Genomic DNA, 14,712 nt, shown 5'->3' with positions numbered 1-14,712 from the left:
TGTATTTAAATCTAGACGCAGTAACTGCCCACTCTGTCAGAGGCGACGGGGGATGTATACGATAGACGAACGAATAATTACAGTAGGTTGTGACCAAAGACGGCTGCCTACACGTAGTAAGTAGGGCGCCTCAGTCGGCTGGCTATGGCTAACTTCGCTTTCCGCCTGTGCAGCCAAACCAGGTCTTTCCTTCTCCTATTCCTTTTTCATCAGATTTGACTTGCTACAACTGATGCACAAAACGTGCAGTAGTAATTTTGCGTCATTAGGCTGCCCGATTCAGTGGAACCACGGCATTTGTGCGCGGCGCCACCGCCTGAAGGTGCGCGGGGAACTCACCTCGCCTCCACCCCTGGCAACGACATTCACACTTTATTACTGCGATAGCGCGATCGCGAGTGCGCGCAGCAGCAGCAGCAGCAGCAGCGGTGCTTGCCCAGCCTTCGCCCATGCTAGCCCACCGTGGTGGCGGTGGGCCCTCCTCGTGCGAGCAAGAGCGGAGCAAACCGAGCCGCTTCATTCATTTCGCGCATGAGCTTCCCTTTTCTCTCCTAAAGTCCATAGATAATGGAAAGGCGGGGCCGCACACAAGGGTGGTCTGCTGGGCGTAAGCGCCGGGAGCTGAGTAAAAGTTTGCGGCGCGGCGATAGAAAAACCATGCGGGTGAAAGTAAATAAAAGATCTCCGAGTTACAAATAAAAGGTAGGAGCAAAGGAATGTGAAGCAAGACAGACCGTGCGCTGACGCCTTTGTTCGCAGTGGCGGCTAGCGCGCGAGTTTGCACTCCTCTTTCTCGACCCCCTCCACCTTTTCCTTCGAGGTTTTTTCTTCTTTTCATTCCAAAAGTGACATTAAGCGAAGACGGCATGTGACGGGTGCGACAACTACGGCCGGCGAGGCGCAGACGGTACCGAGGCGAGTATGTCTGCTCGAATTTTAGCTACCCGACCTAGGTGAGGAAACGCCGCAACAATAGGTCAGCGATCGAGCATACATGACGTCGCTACGCCCGAATAAGGGGCCGAGATCAAACAGCGCTATTGCGCCGATTCCGGTCATATTGGGAAAAAAAGTTTCCGCGCTGTACGGCCGTTCTGCAGGAGGCCTTGTCTCTCGGCTGTGGCGTGAGGGCAAAACTGAGGCGCGTTCCTCTTTTTTTTTTTTTTTTTTTTTTTTTTTTTTGCTTTTCGCGATGCCCTGGGAGGCGTCGCGCACTGCTCGTGAGACAGCGCAGAGTGCAAGGCCACGTGTGCGTGTAAAAGCGAACCGTGATTAGGGGCAGCCGCGTGCACGCTCTCGACTCCCCCGGAGAGCCATTCTTCGCGGCTGCGAACCAGGAACATCGCTCGCCATTCTTTCCCTTCGGCAGCAGCCACTCAACACGGGAAGCGGAGAAGGAACAGGTCGCGATTCCGAATTTCATTGCGCTTTTCTTTTCAGATATATTTTTTCCTTCTCCCACTTCGAATCGTACCGATTCTTTCCTACGCAGTCAGTCACGGGCGGCGTTTGAACGATGCGAAGCGACTGACTCGTCTGCTGGGTCGCGTGGCTCGCCGTAATGGCAGGGGGAAGGCGCGTCATCCCGCGAGCCCGTTAATACAAATTAAACAAGTTGAACGAGCCCGCGGTCTTAGCCGCCGCTACTCCAGGCATCGGCCGATAACCGTGTGCGCGCAGGCCGAGGGGGAGAGAGGCCGCGGCGTTGCCAGTGGCGGTCGGCTTTTGCACGCGCCGCGTGTTCAACACCGCGCGCTGCCCGCCCCTCTCTCGTGCGGACGGCGTGACTCATACCAAGAAACCACCTAATTACGTCCCTCGTCCGCCGCCACCGCTGCCGCCAGCTCCGAAAGCACTCACGCAGCGCCCTCAAAAAACACCCAAGTATGAACAAAATGAAGAGCAGCGTACATAGCCTGAACATGGTTGGAAGAGTGGAGGTGACGAGCTGCGTTGGTTGAAGGGCCTCTGCGTTACGTTCAGCCTCATCCCCGCGAATAACGTCGCGCTGCAGCTCGGGATGAAAACGCGAGCAGAATGAACAAGACAAAGACGACGACGACGAGGGATGAAGCGGAGGACGCCCCTGCTGCACCGTGTGGCCGCGTGCAGAGGTCGAGCGCGTTTGAAGTGGCTTACCGAGTGCGCGCACTGGGGGGGCCCGATTGTTATGTACTCCTCAAACAAACCCATAATGGGCCCATATGCGGGCTAATCAAGGACACGCCGAAACGCGTTCACGTCACTGCCGTGTTTGTCAATGCGTTCGGGGGGAACGGGCCGAGTGCTTCGCTCATGCCCGCGCCGAGAAATGAGTCAGGAATTTGCTATTTACCGTCGGCCCGCCGTCTCTAGAGGTATGCATCTCTCTACTCAAAGCCTGCACACGTTATTGGTCTCTTATTGTTGCGCTAATATTTGGGCCCAATGGTAGCTGCGCTAAATTGGAAAGCGCTCTCGATGCGTTCCACCGTAAGACCGTGCTGAAACCTAAAATTCAACTGGAGTCCCTCAGAAACTGCGGGGTGTTTAAGTAAGAGATGAGATTAAAACAGAAACACTCTGTTTACTGTAGTGGTCACTGAGCCCAACGCGCGGTGGGGGGGTGGGCAGGGTAGGGGGGGCTGTATCACCGGCACATGACAGCGAAAGGACTATTTTTACGCGTACGTATAAGGCTCCATCTCACTCTATAAACATTAGTCATAGACAGTAGATTTCTTTTTCGAACTGTCGGGTTGGAGGCCTGTTCAGAGAAGACGGATACACGGTGGTCTGCAAAATAGCTTCGAGAGCGGTTGTTTGAAAGCATACGGGCTTTTCTTATAGAGAATTTCAATAACAACATAGCACGTTACTAGAGAACTCTCTTGTTTACGTTTCAGCCAAAGGACTGAATACGAAAATGAAGGTGGGGAGAGAGAGAGAGAGAGAGAGAGAGAGAGAGAGAGAGAGAGAGAGAGAGAGAGAGAGAGAGAGAGAGAGAGAGAGAGAGAGAGAGAGAGAGAGAGAGAGAGAGAGAGAGAGAGAGAGAGAGAGAGAGAGAGAGAGAGAGAGAGAGAGATTTATTCATTGACTACGGAGTTTGACGCGCCGAAGCTACACCTGGGCTATGAGGCGCGCCGTAGTGGAAGGGGTCGGGATTAGTTTTTACCATCTGGGGATCCGTAGCCGAAATCTCGACACAGGGACGTTCCGCTATTTGCTTCCATCTGAAAAGCAGCCACCGTGGTCGGGACCAAACCCGGAGAGACGTTTATTGAAACAGGAAAAACCAAGAGCAGTATGGGGCCACAAAGATTTTTTAAACCTTAAAGTCGAGATTTCAAACAGCAGTACACGTGATTTGAAATGATCTTTTCCTAATCATCTCTGCTTTTCTCTGAGTAGGTTTATCAGTTCCGCCTTCAGGGTAATCCTCTGTAGCTTTAGCTTCAGAACGAAAACGAAAGCCTCCGGCGGACTTGCATGCATATGGCAGACAGTAGATGAAAACATCTAACTACGGCTTCATTGAGCTATAGCAATTCGTTCATTAAAGCAGAGATTTGTCACTGCACCTTTCACGCTGCCGAACTAACTACAAATAGTGGGGCCTCGCGGTGGCAGCTTTGGTTAATCAGTAAAACGTCGAAAGAAGCTCAGCTAAATTGAACGTCGACTAGTGGCCTATCCACGGCGGATGCTTGTGTCAGCGTCACGAGAAAACGAAGCAAATGGATGCACAAAACCCTGGAGTTGTTCGGAGCCCTGGGCCCTGCTTGCTACTTCGTGGTCAATGCCACAGCCACACACACAAAAAAATAGCGCCTCTAAACCGCGTTCGCTAACATATACGCGTAGAATAAGCAGCTGTGCTGACTCGAAGAACGTCACCTTGCAATGTACCACTTCGACCGTTCTTATGTATCTCACCTATAGAAACGTGCTCTCAGGATCATCTGAGCTTGTGTAGGAACCGATGACACTGATGCTGCTAGAGTAGGGAGCAGCTTGGAGGGCGAGAGAAGGACCGGCGGTGCAATCGCAAACGAGCTGTTCAGTGCTTAGCGGCGACTTCGGTACGCCCCCATTTAGTTCCCCACTTTGAACGGGACAGCGCGATTGCGCACTTGAGTGGGATCACCGCTTAAAAAGCGAGAACCTCGAACTTGTTACAGCTGACGGTGAAAAACAGCTCACAAACTGGACTAATAGCAAGGGCGGTGCTCTGATTTCGACCTTGTTGGCTCAACCTATAAAAGGCAAAATTAAAAGAACAGGTTCAGCAAGAATACAATAGCTATACAAACCAACCAACCCGCCTTGCGACGCCTGCTCAGCTTGATCAGGTGCTATACTGTCGCTTTGAGAGCTATCACAAGGAAAAGCTCCATCGGTGCAACGTTCTAGAAAAAAAGTTTTGGTCTCTTTCTGAAAGGAAAAGGTGAAACACCCGAAGCTTGGCGGTAAACACGCAACGTACAACGACAACCGAAGCCTTCGTCGCTTGTTGGCCTCCACTTCCGCCTGACGAACTTCGGGGTACGCACGATGTTCACGCTCACGATCACGCTCATGCTCACGGGCGCGTGCTCGCCTAACCGCCTGCTCTTCGGCCGAACGAATCACCTGTGGCCTACCCATAAACCTGTGAACGGGAATTCATGCCAATGAAAATGTCAATTTTGGAAGAAGGGTTCACAGCGCGGGAGACGATGATGAAGAAGAACACAGGACAAGCGCTGACTTCAACAAGCTTTATTGACGATACCGCCCAGAATATATACAGAAGGGGAAACACAAAAAAAGACAAAAAAAAAAAAAGATAAAGAAAGCGAAGGGCATGAGGTCTCACTTATACGCGTGTTGAACACTATCGCGGCACAGCCAGATAATGGAGTTCGTTTTTGGAAAGTGCTATCCACGGCACGCTGATGCATAGTTCCCCCAGTCGCTGTATCTGGTCAGCTTCACGATTTCGAGTGTTAGCTGTTCAGGGTGCCTGTAGATAATTTCGCATTTGTTGAAATGAATTACCATTGAAATTAATTACTTTTTCCAAAATGAATTACCAACACGCCCAAGCTTCCACTCTACTGAGTGAAAATGTCAAGGCCTGAATTCCCGTTCTTTTTATCTAATCACCATCAACTCATACCCCCATATATATGCCCTGTGGCAAAATAAACGTTCATTAAAAAAAATTCATGCCACCACCACCACCACCACCATCATCATCATCGTCGTCGTCGTCGTCGTCGTCGTCATCCTCATCATCATCATCATCATCCTCGTCATCGTCATCAGAGCTCCCTAAGGTGGGATTTACTGTATGGCGTTTAGATTATACATCGCACGTTCAAGTCAGTTATCTCAAGCTTGGCTTGAAAAACGAATTTGGGTGCACCCTGGGCCGCGAAAACACGGCCGCTACCCCCCTCGTCTCTTCCTTCCAGCGCATTTAATGCTTGATCAAGAGCCCCGGCAATGCGCGCGAAACTAGCAACACAGCATAGAGGTTGAAGGCGGCTTGGTTATTCATTCAAAACACAATTTCAAAGGCAGAGTCGGCGGTGGTGAGTGAGCTTCTGGCGCCACGGAAAGGCGAATGTGGCTGGCTTCTCTGTCTACTGCCAGCGCACAGTGCTGTCGGGCATGCGAATGGAATTGCAGTGCCAGATTTTCACACTTTAATCTCCTCGCTTTGAGCACGAAATCTCAGTGAGAGGGGAGACGAGTTTTAAACAACTGTTCGAGCGCTCAGGAATTTCTGCCCTTTCGAGTGCATAGCCTGGCGCAGCGTCCAGAATTGCAAACTCAACAAAGAGGGGTCCGCTTCCGCTTTCGAGACAGGCAGCAGACCAATTGTGGCTTATATATGGGAACCGAGCCGTGGCTCCGGCCGACCTGCGAGTCGGGCTCGTGGCGTCGGCCGGAGGAGGAAGCCGGAGACAGTGTGTTCGGGCTGAGGAGCAGCGGCTACTGTGGGGCGCGCATTAGCATTCTGCGGGCGGCCGGGCGCGTGCAACAAAAGCGGGCCAAACGAACCGCAATCAGCGAAATCAAACGCCCGAACGCCCCGGCGACAAGACGCCGGCTCCCTCCTCGCGGCGGCGGCCTGAGTGGATCACCCACGGCTAACAAACCGGACACGAATATCCCCCGTCCTGCATTAATGCGGCGACCCAGACAAAATCAATCGCTCGAAAACACTCACAGCTGGCGCCCTTGGCGTACGGCCGCCTACGTGCGTGTAAATAAACCCACAGCAAGCCCAGAAAAGAAGTTTCTGCCCCCGACTTGGCCCGCGGCAACGTCAAGGCGTTCACGCTGACCGAATCGTTATGCCTGGCAGGCTAGGAGACGGGAGCGGAGTCCCCTGGCCGAACCTTGCAGTACACTCCACCACACCAAGTAGCTGCGCTTCCCAAGCACCCAGGCTAGAATGTAAATTGTCAAGCGTCCACGAGTCTTTCAAACAGCCAAGCGTTATGTCAGACAAAGCGCAGCTGCTCAGCGTCGTCGATACCATTTTAGTAGGTGAGCAAATGGATCTCCTCGCTACACACGTTCACGACTGAGACGGGTCATTTGGAAGCTGCGCGGCTCACTGCTTCACATTTCATCTTGCTCTGAGGACGTTGTAAGAAGAGCTTGCGTGGTGACCATTCTCCGCGCACTAGGGGTTATCGTCCACATGCTGTTCGAGCTGTGGCGCACTGGCACACTTCATGCAATCGTCGCCTCGTCGTCACACGAAGTGCCCTAGAGGTACTACTGCACGGTGACCGCGTAGTAAGACGCACTCAGTATAGCGGCGCCATTCATCCCAGAACACAGCGGGGATACACTTGTTCGCTGCGTGGCGTACGTTACACAGGTGCCTTTTATACTCAAGTGTCGGTGCCTAAATTTGTCTTAGGACGCGCTCTGAGTAAATGAAAGTATTGGCGGCGGCACTGCTCAACGGTCATTGTTTTTTCCAGTGTGCTAGCGAATTGGCGCTAAGCGAATACTAAAGTAATGATCAATAACCTCGGGAAAGCACAGCGGTTTGAGATAGGTGGCGAGGCAGTCGAAGTGGTAAGCGAATATATCTACTTAGGCCAAGTTGTGACCCCGGATCCCAACCATGACGCAGAGATAACCAGAAGGATAAGAATGAGGTGGAGTGCATACGGCAGGCATTCTAAGATAATGAATGGCAGCCTACCATTGTCTCTGAAGAAGAAAGTGCATGACAGCTGCATCTTACCGGTACTCACCTACGGGGCAGAAACTTGGAGGCTCACTAAGAGGGTTCAACTTAAATTGAGAACGACTCAGAGGGAAATGGAGCGGAAAATGATAGCTGTAACATTAAGGGACAAGAAGAGAGCGGAGTGGGACAGGGAACAAACGCGTGTTAAGGAAATACTAGTAGAAATTAAGAAGAAGACATGGACGTGGGCAGGGCATGTAATGCGCAGGCAAGATAACCGCTGGTCATTAAGGGTAACAGAGTGGATCCCTAGAAAAGGCAAGCGTAGCAGGGGGCGGCAGAAAGTTAGATGGGATCAAGAAGTTTGCAGGGATAAATTTTTCACAGTTGGCACAGGACCGGAGAATAATGGGAGAGGCCTTTGCCCTGCAGTGGGCGTAGATAGGCTGGTGATGATGATGAAGACTAGCAAGATGGAACTGGACGAGATACGTGTGTTCTGGATTGGTTCTCATCACAATTTTACCAAATAACCTTCGCCACAGAGGCGTAGTCCGTAAATCGTTCTGCTGCTATACGAACTACGAACAAGGCCATGCATTTGAGTCTTCGACGGGATGACCCCATAAGCCCCACTTGTTCCTTTTTCATCGCTTAAGCTCAGCACGTTTCTCTCTAATCGTCCAATTCGAACACACTTCGACGTATCCATCTCCAAGCTTTTGCCACTGAATTCCTGCGCCACCGAAAAAATAAAACGTGCGAGGAACGCTTAAAGGACAGCCGCCATTTTGTGCCGGAGGGGGGTGCCCCGCAAAATTTGTGTCGAAATTTCTGAAGCAGCGCAAGGCAGCACCTGAGCAAGAAGACGACATACATGCGAATAGAGCAGCCATTCGCATGTCGTCCGCTCTTCTTGTCTAGCTTTCCTTTGCCACTGAGACATTTATTTAGTTTGCAAGGCCAGCTAAGAGTACAGCGTCGAACACATTCTGCCCCATCGAGTCGTCTTCCGATGGTGCGCTGGACAGGAAAGAGTGTACGCGTCACGTGTACGGAAGTTCCCCGAACGATGCGTTTCACACCCCCAGGACGTGTCGGTTCCCAGCACTGCCAACTCAAACAAGTTTGCGCATGGGCCGAAAGAAATCGTAAATAAGGCCTCCCTCCTACACTCGTCTGCAACGACTGTGTTGCCGGCCATTCCCTCATCCAAATATCAAACGATGTCGACTCTTCGAACGAGGCAAATGTGGAGGCTTTGCTCAACACTTTAAAAGGTTACTTAACACGGCGGATATATTTTATGACGCACGTATGTACACAGTACGTAGGACGGAGTTTTGGTAAATTCTGGCATCTATCATATTGTGTGATAGTATCCGCCCAAAACCAAATGCTTGCATAGAGGTCTCGTTCGCTAAAGTAACTACATCGAAGGTAAACCTGTTCCGTTGTTCCTAAATAACTCTTATACAAGTAGCGCCAACGCCCCCCCCCCTCCCCCTCCTTCTCCCGCTTCGCTCTCGCGTCCAATTTGGGCGCCAAACTTTCTCTTCGGTATACCGCGGTCTATACAGATAAGGAAGGGAGCTTAGTACGCTTATAAGTTCTCCCACACACATGCTGCCTTCCCCCTCCCCCCACGTCCCCATAACGGCGCCCTGTTATACCACCCCGAGTCCTTTTCCCCAGGCCTAGTCAAAGCCAGTGCCAACGGTCCCCGTGGTAATTCAATCTCGAATTGCCACGAGCCGGCGGCACGAGCTATCGGCGAGCGGCCGCGGGAGCGCAGTAGTTGTAGTGCAGCGGACTCCTCTCTGACGAGGTCCAGTGCCATGACAAGAGAGGAAAAGCATCTACAGGAGACCAGTTCAGTCTACTTTTGCTCCATCCCCTCTCCTACGCCTTCTCTCTTTCTCTCTATGCTGCAGGCTCACTTTCTCCTGCTAGCCACACGCACACACAAAAGGAGCACGGCTAAAAAAGTGAACAAAGACGAGAGCAGGGGAATAGCGCCGCCAGGTACTCGGAGCTGATCTGTGTCTCGCCTCACCCCCCACACGTGCATAGAGACGAAACAGAGGAAGGGGGAGCAGCCGTGGGCTAGGCACAATGTTTTGACGAGGAGCCGCGGCTCCTGTTTGTCTGAGCCCAGCCGAGGCAGCGGGTCGGCTCTCAGACCGTGAGCACACGCGCGTCCATCCTGTTAGAGCCGGCCACGGGCCCCCGAGTCCCACTCCTAACGGGTAGGGGGAGAAAATTTAATAAGTGCGAATTTCCAACACCCTCCGCGTATAGCACCACGCCGGGTGCTTTGGAATAGACGCTGCTTGACACCAAACACGGCGTGTTACTCTCTCCCGCTCCCCACTACTTTATCCACTGGGCGTCATCGTTATTCTTAGTTTTTCCAATTCAAGCTTCTCTTCCTTTTGCTTTGCTTACTTACTCTTCCTAGCGTCTAACACACGCATCTCTTTCACCGCTTAGCGCCTACCTGGTCTTGGGACATTTACATTTGTTTCTTGCGCACACAGATTTTTTTTCTTTTTTTTTCTTAGACGAACGAGCATTTGAGGGTGCGTTAAACAGCTTTGGCTTCAAGTGATCTCTGCCTGTAGTATATTTAAGCCAGAAAACGTTTGTACAATCATTTTTTTTTTTTCGCTACCGAGGTTGTTTTTTTTTTTTTTTTTCCCGCAAGGTTCGACATGCGGGCTTACTTCTGCGTGCAGTATGAGACCTGTTCCAAGGCATATGCCCCGTATTGCGCATTCGCCAGTGTTCGTGTTAGCACAAGCAGTGTTGCGGTCGCTGCTGCATCAAATAAGGTTCGCAATGAGAACTTTGGATCACGGGCACAGTGCAACGGGACAGGAAAAGCTCTCATGCGCTTCGGGCGGATGTCTGGAACGCCTGAGTTTAAACGCCTGTCAGACAGCCCATGCGAGCATTTTTGTGTTTGGTTTTTGCCCATGCGAGACAAAAAAAGGGAGCGAGAGAACAATGAAGCTTAGATGATGGTGGGCAATCTTGGAAGATGACGGCGAGCGCCCGCGTTCCTCATTCCAGAAATATTGCGAATGATGAAAAGGGTGATATGTGTCCCCCGGACACATATCAGTGCATTCAAATGTGGGGCACAAAGGAGACAGGGCCGAATACAGTAACAAATGGTAGTGTACAAGAGACAAAATGCTAGAAGTGAGAAATGGTGACTGACAAGAAAGTGTTTCGATAGTGAGGGAAAGCGACAGATTAGACCAGGTTGCCTGATGCACACACACACACTCGCAGATTTCGCGAACAGGTGAGTTGAGTGCGTTGATGGGAAATATATGTGCCAACACTTCCTCAGCAGGGTGTAACTTGCAAAAACAAAACCATAAAAGCAACCTTACGACCATAACAATTATAGGCTGAAAAGCAAATGTACAACCTTAGGACTATAACAATTATAGGCTGGTAAGAGCAACTAATGAAGACAATGTCGAGAGGGGCAGGAACGAAGTCTTTGGAGGGTAGCATTATAAGCCGCCGTGGTCTTGAGGGCACTAGAAACTGAAGATAAACTTAACAAAGAGCCCTATCAGACGCTATCCGCACCACTCTACTTTTTTCATATAATCCCCCATATTTGTTTTCCCACGGCTTATGTAGTCTGCATCAGCCAGAAGCATAGCGGCGACGTTGCAGCCTTGGAAGGCCGAAGCATCCGAAGGGCACGACGTGATCTCTGGGTGGGAGTCTCGGGAAGCGCGCGCGCTACGAGCGATATGGCATCCATCACGAGCCATGTCGTCTTCGAGAGAGGTTATTAATTGATAGCGAGCCTAGCGCACGCCTGGGCTGTGCATCGTACATCACCCCGAAAACAATCTGGCCTCGGCGGCTGCCGCATGGCGACGTCGCCGCCCACCCCTCGGGCCTCGGGTCCCTATCTGCCTCTGCACCCCCCCCCCCCCCCCCTTCCCACCCTCGCGGCCTGAGATCGCGGAGTCGTCCCCCTTCCATCCTCTGGAAACAGCTAGCAGATGTCCGCGCCGAGTTTGGTCCTCTTCCCTCGGCGCGCTCGCTCTCCGCTTTTCCCCGCGACGCGCCTTCGCTTTTCTTTGCGGCGGGCGCTGTCCGTCCTCCAATGCTCTTGGAATGATGGCACGAGGGTGAAATATGAACCGGCTCCTCTCCGTCCCACTTGCTGCCGTCCCGCTTTACATTGTGCGCTGAATATTCGCTTTCCGCTATCTTTCTCAAACGTGTGTCTTACGGGCTCAGTCTAATTGCTTTTCAATACAAGCAGGGGGAGGCAACTTCCTTTCGATGCCCTAGGCGGATTTTTAACCCTTTCCCGACACTGCCTTTTACAGAGTGTAATACCTTTGTCCCACGCGTGTGTTTGAAAAGTTGCAAGCGTGCGGCGATTAGTTTCTTTTCAAGGGTATTCATCACGCTGTATGCACCCCTACCTTTACAGGCCTACAAAGCGAATCTTTGAACAAAGACCACCGAATTCGCGTAGATAGATGGTGTACTTCCAATGATAATTGCTCGGTATCACTCGACGTGAAGGAACGTATGAAAACACTAATTTTCACTCTACTCTCTCAGCATTCAGAAGGACAGTTCACCCTACATCGGGTTAACACCGATTACGCTCTGAAAAAAAAAAAAAAAAAAAAACGAAGCATAGAGGGAAAATTTCCTTCGCAATGCAAGGATATCGAAACATTGTTTTCACTGTAGCGTTGTCAACAACAGCGATGCTTGTTGACAAGGCTAAGCCTTGTGATGTCAGGAATTTTCGCGCGTTGGGCACTTGTGAGTTCCGGGCTGTGCATTTCCGCGAGTCCTGTCTGCATATCTTGTGTTCGCTTCTCTTTGTTTTGTCGTTGAATATTTAGTCCTGCACTTGACATAAATAGGCGGTTGATGATGATGTGGCCCAGCGTCCAAAGACGAATTCGATGAGAGTAGGAAGTGCCAGTAAAGTGAACCATATATTACGGCAGTGAGATGGCGGTTAAACCACCGCTGCACAATATGCGACCATCGGGGGACATTTTTCGGCCCGCCGACCCTCTCAAAAGAACAAAAATATGTGATTACTGCGGGCACTGCCCCAGAACCGGAGAAGCTTGGGCGGGGGAGTGCAGACGCAGCTCTATTTACGTACGATGAACGGGGCTATTTCCCGAATGGGAAAGGAAATGTTGCAGCCATGTAGCATTTACTTGACGTGGAAGAAGCAAATCACAGAAGTGGGAGCGATGCTCCTGCTTTTCGATAAAAACACTATAGTCGACAATACTACGCAGCTATGCATGCGCATATGATCCCTACGATGCGGGTTTTACTTTTTTTAGGAATAAAATTTTTAGAGCAGATTCGAGGAATGTTTGACTGGGAAACAAAGCACACTCAGGCAAAAAAATAAAAATAAAACTCTATCTGAAACATCAGTGGAATTTATCTTTAACGGGGGTTGCTTCCTGTCCTTCATTTATTTCGATGAAATCAGTGTTTTGTCGGAATTTACGGAACGCACGTGAATGGACAGCACCAACAATCAATGTCGGAGCTCTTGCGTTGTGTGCATTTATTGTGAATGGAAGCAGCCGCAAGTTTTTGCCATATTTCTTTTAACACAAAAGTGTTTTATTCCCGGATACACGTAGATTTCGCTGCCGTCATATCCGTCACGGAAGTGACGCCGGTGCAACGAAGCAAGCGGCCTGTAAAGGGTGCACCGCTGCACACAGGGTCTTCTTGCAGGGAAGCAACCTTTAGTACTAAAGAGTACATTATACTCATGGTTGCTGTTTTCTGGTTTTACATTTTAACACCAAAGTATTTTATGCCGTGATACGCCAAGATTTCACTGACGTCATATCCAGTACGGAAATGACGCCAGTACACCTTTTCCGAAGCGGCCTGCCAGCAAGACGTCGCTCGCCAAGCACACCCACAAGACAGCACCCGAAAATCATGCTCAGCTGCAGATTTCACTGCACATTTCACTTTCGTGTTTTACTGATTCCTATGACAGAGGAATCAACAACAGTTTTTTTTATATGAAAGTTCCGACTTTAGATATTGAGGTCGATTGCTTTTTTATCTGTGACGGTAACGGCTGCTTCGCAGTAATACGAAAGCTAGAAAAAGTGTGCTTCTTGCCTTAGCGAGTCACAGGAGATAGGTAAAAAAAGAAGTTACTAAGCGTAATCGAAAATTTTAAGCTTTCTAGCAAAACATATCAGGCGCGAACCTGTTGGGAGCAAAATCTCAGGATATCAGGCGCGAAGATTCGCTTCGAGCACTTACTGGTTTGTACTGAACACAAAATCATAGCTTTCGGCACAAGGAATTTCTGTTATTTTTTTATTTCGAAATAAAGTCCCTGGGCATCTATCATGGAATCTTTCTCATCGCTTCGCCGGCATACAAGAGGAAATTTTTCGCTGGATTGTAGGAGAAGGCAAAACACATACCACAGCTTGATTATGCGCAGTTAACACAGAGCCTACAATACCTATGGTAATTTTAATAGCATCAGTACGACGAACGGAAACATTCGCCAACCATATATCAAGCATTACCAGAGTATTTTCATTGCAAACAAATTTCCGCAGTTCAGATTTAATTTCAAACCTGTGAATTTGCACGAATTTTATTCTAAGCACTGCCGTTTTAAGCAGTAGCGAATGGTGGCAATCCTGCCATCGTACGGAAGAGCAAACGTTTCTTCTCTGCTTTCTTATCTTGTTTTCCTTGGGGTAAACGTTGGCGTCTACGTATTTTGCGAGTTCAGTCAATGCAATCAACCTTTATCGGCTTTATTGTGTCATGCTCATTGCAGGGGACGTGCATTTCTGCGGCATACCAGATAACCGCGCGCAGCATTAACAAAGCAAGGTAAGATGAGCCTCCGGCCTATGAGCGTATGCAGCGCTGGCTTTACGAAGGCTTACTGGAGCCCGAAACACTCCATCCGCTTTCTATCTCTTCCACGTGCTTCAGGCCATCGCCATTTTTAACAGATTTGGGAGCGTCATGTTCACCTGCTTTGTGTGGCTGACGACGAATCGCTCGTGTGTGTCATTTCGTCTCCGTAGCAGCAATCAAAATACTTGATAACCATTAATAAGATACAGCAGAATAACAACAGGCAAACATTAAAAATATCTGCAGGCCGTGGCTGCCGAACCCGATCTCAGAGTGTCGTACTGCCCTAGTGGTGACGTAACGTTTCGAGTCCTTTTAAGAAAAAAAAATGGCAGTGGCCATCTCCCCGAAAAAGTCGCGGAGAATGAATGAATGAAGCTTTAAAAACCACCAGCCGCGTTGCCTGCCCTCAGTTGAGGGCACAATTTCTTTACGAAATCTGCCTTATGGCGTTATTATTTTACGGCTGGTGATTTTAGTTGTATTGTCCCTTTGGGAACTGGTTTGCGTCCATTCAAGGGGTGCTTCTGGTTAAGGGCCTCGGAACATGCCCTTAGTATAGGGCGGCTCTGACTGGAGTTAAG

At 50.2% G+C, this 14,712-nt stretch overlaps 1 long non-coding RNA gene across 1 annotated transcript in view; it reads left to right on the top strand.

Moving 5' to 3' along the window:
- Positions 1 to 14,098, top strand: part of LOC144169467 (uncharacterized) — a 384,099-nt gene extending 370,001 nt beyond the window's left edge. Inside the window, exon 5 of the long non-coding RNA XR_013322450.1 lies at positions 14,043 to 14,098. This is a non-coding gene — a long non-coding RNA (uncharacterized LOC144169467). The remainder of the gene's footprint in view (positions 1 to 14,042) is intronic.
- The last annotated feature ends 614 nt before the right edge of the window (positions 14,099 to 14,712 follow it).

Source organism: Haemaphysalis longicornis, unplaced genomic scaffold (genome assembly GCF_048455015.1).
Source record: "Haemaphysalis longicornis isolate Haplotype H1 unplaced genomic scaffold, Haemaphysalis longicornis Haplotype H1 scaffold_1, whole genome shotgun sequence".
NCBI lineage: Eukaryota > Metazoa > Arthropoda > Arachnida > Ixodida > Ixodidae > Haemaphysalis > Haemaphysalis longicornis.
Note: the sequence above shows the minus strand (reverse complement) of the source record. Positions and strands in the feature narration are given on the sequence as shown.